This window comes from Primulina tabacum, chromosome 1, assembly GCF_025594145.1.
Source record: "Primulina tabacum isolate GXHZ01 chromosome 1, ASM2559414v2, whole genome shotgun sequence".
Lineage (NCBI taxonomy): Eukaryota > Viridiplantae > Streptophyta > Magnoliopsida > Lamiales > Gesneriaceae > Primulina > Primulina tabacum.
Window position 1 is genome coordinate 16,460,715 of NC_134550.1, and position 9,230 is coordinate 16,469,944.

A 9,230-nucleotide genomic window follows, 5' to 3' on the forward strand; every position below is an offset into this window, starting at 1 on the left:
TCATACATCTAATGCAAATGCAGGATGTACAGGATCCAGATGATGATACTCCTAAATTATCTCAAATTGATGACATCTTTGAAAATTTGAAGAAATCTCTAAAAGATAATATCAAAGATGATTAAAGATGATTGAAAGTGGAATCTCACTATTCAGAGTTGGTAAAATAACACATCATGGTATATCGTGACAAAAAGTGGGTGGCATATCACTTTTACTTTTTGAATTTTGTAACCATGTTATTATTTGCTTTAATAAAGCATTTTACTATTTTTATTTGAAGATGGAATCCGGAGTTTGATGTCCGGCTCTTCTATCTATTTATAGGTTACTTCTGTGTCTTTAGAAGGACACGGTCGAGTTTGCTCCCCTCTATTCTCTCTTGTAAACAACCCTTCTGAAGTATATCAATAAAAGTTTGAAGTTCTGGTAACAACTTTGTAAGTTTATACTGTTTTTATTTACTGTTTTTATTTTTATTTTTCATAAGATTAGCCCGAATGACAGGCTAAAGTATTCGTGTTAAATTATTACCTTACTATGACATGATCTATATTTATTTTTTCTTGGAATCAGATTGAGATAATAAAAGATCTATTTAAATTTTTAGGATTTAATGTAATATAAGAGTCTTTTGTTAGAACATAAGGTAAAAAGATGAACCAGGAAATGGTAAACACAAGGTTTGATTTAACCAGGAAAAATAAATTCATGTTGTAGCCCTTCAGCCTGCTTAGCCGAGAAATGACGTTTAAGGCGTTTATGGGTGATTTTGATGAATTTATGATTCTATGGGATCTCAGTAAAATCCTCTGTTGTTTAATTTCTTTGGCATATCTTTTATAAATCCTTTTATGTTTTGTAAAAGTTTCAATTATGAATCTTATATTCATTATTATTCTGAGATTTAAATTCTTCCTTTTCTTAGCTCAGTATGAGTTGAAAATGGTATATAGTAATAATAATAAAATAATAATAATAATAATAATAATAATGCATGATTGATCTGATATTGTTGGAAAAAAATTTGAGGGGAGGTTAAAAAAATGAAGAGTTGAGGGTATTTCTATAAAATAATTAAGGCTTGATTTATGATTAGTTAATAGAGGAGTTGATTTTTAATAATTGTGAAGCTTAAGTAAAAGTTACAATTATATCATCATCTAACAATATTAATAATGTTAAAATGTATAAATTAACGGTAAATTTGTGAAAAATACTTCTGTTAATATTTGAATTAAGATTCAGTACTTAACCATATTTTTTTAAGTATCTGTACCTGACAACGTTATAATTTTAGTTTTAACTCCCTAAAAACTAAAATTTACATTTTTGCCATTTATTATTTAAATAAATATATTATTTTATCCACAAAAATTACATGTGTCTTCTCCATCTAAAATATAATTTTTTTTAAATATTGTTTCTCAATTGTCACAGAATAAGAGTAAACACTTATATATGGTTTCAGATACTTGATTTCGCTATTTGAATATTCCAACTGTATAACAAAATACTATATTTTCAAGTAATCAACACAAACTCAGTCATTGTTGGTCTTTTCATTAAAAAATGCATTATGATGATTTATTCGTGTCATTTAAAAAAAACATAATTCACCATTCATCATGAAATAAGATTATGTATTTATTTTGACCTACAAAGTATCTATTTTGAAGTTTCAGATGCTTGATTTGGTTCTTTGAATACTCCAAATATGCAAAAAAATATTGGATCTTCGAGCGATCACCATAAATTCAGTAATTGTTGGCATTTTCAATGAAAATGCATTAAGATGACTTATTCATGTCATCTAATTTTTTGAAAAAACAAAGTTTCTCACTCATCATGAAATTAAAAAAAATACTTATTTTGACCGATAAATTACATATTTTGGGGGTTCCAAATATTTTATTTAGCTATTTAAATACTTTAAATGTGTAAGAAAATAATTGAGTTCCAAATAATATTAAGTGAATTTTGATTGTGTCATTTGTAAAGTTAAAATGTGATACCTAAATTGGTAAAAAAAGTATCTAATTAAAATCTACAAATACATTATTTTACTTCCTAAATACTCATATCCAATTATTTAAGGACGTCAAAATATAGTTTGAAGTTAATATTGAGTGGCACTGATGATGACATTCATGAAGTAAAAATATAGTACCTAAATTAATACAAATAAGACATAATTCGAGTCCAAAAATATTTGATTTTACCCTTTAAATACGCAATTTCGATTATTTGAGGATGTCAAAATATATAATTTGAAATTAATATTGAGTGGCTTTTGATGATGAGATTTGTGAATTAAAAATATGGTACATAAATTAGTACAAATAATACCTAATTTGATCTCATATATATACTTGATTTTACCTTTTTAAGAATCAATTTTGATTATTTTGGGATATAAAAAAATATAGTTTCAAGTAATATTGAGCGACTTTTGATGTGTCATTTGTGCAGTTAAAATATGATACCTAAATTAGTACAAATAGTATCTGATTCGAGTCTACCAATACTTGATTTTACTCCTTACATACTAAAATTCAATTAATTTTTTATGTCAAATATATAGTTTTAAGGTAATTGACCGACTGTTTCGGTTAGGAAAAATTCTAGCAAGCGGACTAGGTCAAGTTATAGTAAATGGATGACAAGTCCAAGTATCGATCCCACAGAGACTATTATTTAAATAATAAGATCTAAATTATTCAATTTAATCTAGGCAAACGATAATAAGCGAATTGGTGATAATTTAAACTAGCAGAATTAAATTAGAATATATTAAATTAATAACTAAGATCGAATTTTCAGAACATGTTTAAACTTGGGATATTTTCAAATTTAAATAAAATGACCGGGAACACATAACGGTCCAAACTTTGATTATTATAATGCACTGGAATTAAATAACCACAGATTATTCGATGTCACGATGAAATTCCCTGAATTAACTATAAATCTATTTCTAGAATTTATAATCCTATTTTCATTTAACAATCCAATTATTTCTAATTGAATTTAATCAAACAAAAACGCATTATTCGACGGTGGAATCACAGCTGTCGCCTAAAATCGCACATTGAAACCGAATACTATTTCTAGTCGATTTAACCGTGTGTTGATTAATATTTTTGAAGCTAAATTTAATCTATTCTCTTTCGAGTCAAGATCAAACAACAAACATGCAAATAATTGGCCAAATTAAGAGCACGAAATTTACGCAAACATTAATCAATAACATAAATTAATTCGTAAATCAAATAATCCAGTGAATGAACAACATCAAAAGTTTGTCCCTATCATGGTCCCAATCACAAGAAAACTACTCCATAAATTCAAAACTAGAATCAAATCTAATATTCGAATTTATGAATGGAAATAAGAAAATAAGAGAAGAGGAAATCTCAGCGATGGTGCGCGGATCTTGCGTGTGAATTGCGCGGTTTTCCTCTCAAATCTCCCAAGCTGTCGCTGTCTTCAAGAGTCGCAAAGCTCTCGCCCTCCTTTTTTCTCTCTCCAAGTCGGCTCGGACGTAAAAATTCAACCACCTTTTAGTCTAGGTTTTTCCCTTTTATTTCTCTTCCAAATCACGAACAAATCTTCGCCAAAATCTGATTCTGATCTCAAGGGCACGGACCCCGTGCATGCATCAGGAAAGGGGTTCGTGTAGACTCTGCCCAAAATTTCTTCCGGAATCACTGGACACGGACCCAGTGTACAGGTCCGTTCCGGGGTCCGTGTAGTCTCTGTCAACATCTTCCCTTGGCTTCTGAGGCACGGACCCTTGCACGGGGTCCGTGTATGGGTCCGGGTTCTCTTTCCTATTTTTCTAGGTATTTTTGACATGACATTGTGACGCTTGACTTTTCTTTGTTTTCTTTGGTTATTATCATCTTTTGGTCAAACCTGCGAATAGCAATAATAACACGAATTAAGCGCAAAATTCGGAATAAAAAACGCCAGATAAGCACGAATACGACAAAATAAAGCCCTTAAAACGCTATACAATTCGTGCTTATCAGTAATATTGAGTGGCTTTTGATGATGATATTCGTGAAGTAAAAGTGTGATACTTAAATAATACATAATTCGAGTCCAGAAATAATTTATTTTACTATTTAAAAACTCAAATTTGATTATTTGATGATGTCAAAATTTAAATAACTATGTCACTTCTCATTAAAAATTATTATAAAAATCATCGTGAATATTTATTAAAAAAAATTTGTAATTGTATATAGTTTTTATTTTAACAAAATCTCTGACAAACATGTGTTTTTGACTTACGCCAACCAGTAATAGCAACTTTCTTTTAATATGATTTATTTTGTTCTACCGGTTAGGTTAGGTTAGATTTTTATTTTTATTTTTAAATATATTCGGAAAACTTTAAGTTTCAATTGTTGGTTTGAATTAAGTTTATCTAAAAAAAAGGATAAAAGTTTTTTTGCAAAATTTACAGTCAGAAATCATTCTTCGATTTTTTTAAATTCTTTTTGTAGTATGGATTGACACGTGCAATACACACGTTAGTTGTTTGTTGATATTATTATTGTGTGGATTTTCATTTGAACTCTATATTAAATTATTTGTTAGACTAACATTGGAATTATATTGATTGTTGCATGTCTCACGATTTTGTCTATTTTTCCACCTTTGATATTTTAGCTTTAAAATAATATAAAATATATTGCAATTGTATTTATTTAAGATAAGAAATTCAAATATTTACTTCATTTGAAATTTGAAATTTTAGTAGTTTTTTTTATATATATTATAAATTTGAATTAATAAGGATATGTACACAACACTATTTTAGTTTTATATTGATTCTTAGTTATCTAACATATGTGATATTTATCTTAAATTATAATGGAATAATTGAAATTTATCTTTTGAAATGTTTATATGTTTTTACCAATTGTTCAGTGATTTGACTTGGATATTTGATTTACATAGTTATCTATATGTCGGTTCAGTTTCATTTTAAGCCTGTTTTATGTCAAATTGAGAATTCAATTTAACTTATTAGTTCTGATCATTGTCTTTTAGTTATGTAACTCATGTTCAATTTTTTTGAAGACAAGTGTAATCCTAAATTTTTTTTCTTACATTTTTAGCATATACATTTATTTGAGAATTTGTATATAATAATAACTTCAATTAAAGTGTGTATCATCTTTTTTTAAAAAAAATAAATAAATTGTTCATTATGCTTCCATCTCTGTTCTTTTATTACAATAAAAGATTGAGTAATATTCTCGTTATCGTTGATGATTGAAATTGTTTTATACCTAAATTAATATTTAACTACGTTACAATATGTATATTTTTTGTAAATAAAAATTTGTATAATTTTATGTTTCTTAAACGTCCGTAATTTTATTTTAAATAATTTTTTTTAACATGCCGAACACCAAAATAAAATTCACTAAAATTTGTACATCAATTCGAAGCATGCATCAAACTTGAACATAAAATTTAACAAAAAAAGCCTTTAAAATATTATATATCTAGAAGCATTAAAATATTTATTCCAATAATTAAAATCATTCCAAACAAATTAAAATCCTAAAGAAAATCACAATTTAACAAATTAAAATCCTAAAGAAGATCACAATTTAACAAATTTAAATATAACATATTCTCTACCACATAATTCTTAAATTTAACAAGTAAAATTCATAACGTGAAAGAACTTCGCGGGAACACAAAATGGCACGGATAAGTGCCCTCAACTCTAGACCTCGCTATTCATCAGCCAACAACACGTAGTCTTCCTCATCTATATCAAAAAATTCTAATAAGCATAGAGGTCCAACAAGCAGTGTCGTATAATATATATATATATATATATAGGTAAAAATCATATGCAGACTCACTTTCCACAAAACTTATAAACATATAAAAATGTCACATTTTCTCAAAACTTGAACATATATGAAAAAAACTATCTTTCCTCAAAACTTTATCATATAAAAATACAATTTTTCTCACCCCATATTTCTGGAAATAACAGATTAAAATTTCTAAAAATACACATAATAGACAATACACTTTTCCTCAACTAAAATCCTCAAACCATATTTATAAAATATGGCTGGGAAATTCTTATCAGTCATAATTTATGGTTGTTTGGTCAAACATACAAGGATCTAGATTTGACATAGCAACACCGACTCGAAAGCGAACGTCCAAAGCCAATAACGGTGGCAGAGCAACACTTGCTTGAATTTCAATATCAAAATCTGTAATATCAGTCATAAATTCACCACAAGTCATTCAAAAATCTTTAAATTTTTTCATTCATCCACATCATATATTGACTGTTAATTATCAACGCATGGTCACCTGGAGAAAAATCTTACATCAAAATATTTTTTGTTTTAAAGCAACTCTTGCACTGCATCCCTTCTCCTTTTTTGCCTTTTTTTTATTTTAAAAAAATTACAACATGCACATAGTACTCAAAAGCCAAATGACTGGAATACCAATGGATAGAACATCAATCATCAATGGACTCTAAATAAAAATCGAAATTATCCAGGACACCAAAAGGCAAAATACCAATCATCAATGGACGATATCATAGATTAAAATATGTAAAAAAATATATAATTAAATATACAATTGGGATTCTTATTCATGCTTTTATATTAGAGATATTAGCTAGATTATATATATTTTCATCACGTTCCATAAATTTTATTTTATGTGACTAAATCCGCCAAGTTTTGTTTCTTATTTTTTATTATTATATTTATAATTCCAGCAAGGCATCATATGTAAAATATTATTTTGGTTTATTAGAAATAGGGAGAGAAACCGCTTCAATCTCAAATGTATGGTTTTTTTGGTTTGGTCTCGAATGTTTAGACATTCCCGATTAAATTTGTTTTTTTTTTTGTCAATTTAATGGTTGAAACTAATAATAAACGTAATATGTGGCAGTCACGCCCTAAATATGGGCTGCAAGGTAACCAATGAGATAAAACAGCAAGTGAAGTCGTTTTGGAGATTTTAGGGGCTTGACCGACAAATGTCATCTCTATTGTTATTTTAACCATCAAATTAGCAGAATGACCAACTCTGTTAAAATTTGTAAACATTTAAGACAAAAACGGGAACAGAGCGCTAAAACATTTGAGACCATATCAGGGATTGGTTCAAACATTTGATACCGGTCGTTCTTCCATTAAGTTTAAATATCAAATTGACAAAATGACCAATTCGGACAAAATTTTTAAAAATTTTGGACTAAACTAGGAATATCGAAATATTTGAGATCGAATAGAACAAAGTCAAATATGTGAGACTAAATCAAAATTTTCTCTTAGAAATATATTGAGATAACTCATAACTATATACTTAAAAAATAATTTTTTTTTTATAAATGACTCAAATAAGATATATGTATCATCTATGAGACCGTCTTATCAAAAATTTTGCATTGATTAAAAACCTCTCGTTTTATCAGGATATTTAATTTGATGCGTAAATTAAAATCCGGTTAATTAGCCATTGAAAAAGTTTCCTTTTATAGAAACAATTGGTTTGTTCAAATAGCAAGATTTAGTGGTATCCAAATCCAGAAGAGTTGCAGCAGATAAACGTTGCATGAAGGTAGCAAAAGATACACCTCGAGACGTATATTCATCTTTGTCTTTTTTTTTTTGTTTAGATTTTCGATTTGGTCTAGGATTCTTTCTTTTGATTTGGGTTAAGATTGAGATTCAGTTCTACTTTCTCCATATATAGGACTGTGATTAGCATTGAAATACGTAAATTCATTATTCGACGGAGTTTTTTTACTGTTGCCGTTGCTTTATTCTTGCATTGCATCACGAAGCCGTAATCAAGTTTTATCAGCCATGGCGGAAGGGGACCGAGACCTGGGTTTCTTAACCCGCACACATACCGAGGTTATGCTGCCTCGAACAATCAGAGTCAAGAACAATACTTCTGTGCCTAACCAAATACGGCGGAGCAGATCCTCCGTGAAGCCCGCGAGATACATGAAGCGAGAGGGGTGAAATATGCGAAGTGGGAGGACTCCCAAAAGGACTTTACTCGCGCTAGGTCCTTCTGGGAACGGGCGCTGGGGTGGATTACCTGGATCAGACGCTGTGGTTGGAGTACGCCGATTTCGAGATGAAGGGTAAGTTTGTGAATCACGTGAGGAATGTTTTCGGTCGCGCTACTCTGTTGTTATCAAGAGTGTATTGATGGTGGCGCAAGTATGTCCACATGGAGATGCTGGGCAATGAGGTTGGCGCTAGGCAGGTCTTTGAACGGTGGACGGAATGGATGTCTGCTCAACAGGTCGAGCGGACAGAGGAGCTCTGCAAAAAAAAGTTTGTTTCTTTCGATAAGCAAAGATGTGATAGGGAGGTGATTCCTCGGGAAATATTCTATATTCGCTTTGGTCATCACCGGTTTATAACTCGGGTAAGCAAGAGATCAGAGCCGCCTTGCTCCGTGTCAAGAAGGGGCCGAGCTCATATGAGATCCGAAGATTGGAGCTCGGGCAGCTAGGAGACTGGAGTAGCGAGGGCGGAGTCCATCTGTGAGCTTGTGGGATAAAGCCCGGGCATTCCGATACAGGTGTCCTGTCTTAGATTGATGGGGCACCATGACCTGGTCATCATTAGGAGATCTTTTGGTGCATGAAACAGTGACAGGACTCAATCGAAGTAAGCACAGGCTGTCAGACTTAACAGTGTCAGTGAAACAAAAGCATGGGTAGCTATCCCATCATGAGTAGTAGCTAGACACTGAAAACAAAGTCATCATTGGTTTTCCTCCTATAAATACCAAGGTTTGTTTATTACTAAGGCATTCATATACGCATTCTCTTGCAAAAGAAATTTTACTCTCCTCACAAAATATTGACCTGAGAGTCGGAATGGCCACGCCGAAAAACCATCCGGTTTCCCACTAATGATCTTCGTTATTTCTTGATTGTGCAGATATTTCAAGAGTAAGGAAAAACCATTTCCTGGACAATCCTAATCAGACCCGATGAAATTGCCCACCCATCTCATACCCAATTCACCAGGTCACATCATTGGCGTCGTCTGTGAGAAATCAGATCTAAGACGAAGATATGGATTTCACTCAAAAATCATCCCGGATAGACATTTCCAGAAGGGAATCTTCAGACTCAGAGGTTCCCTTGGGAAATCCACCCCAACAAACTTTCGTGGTCAATCCAGAAC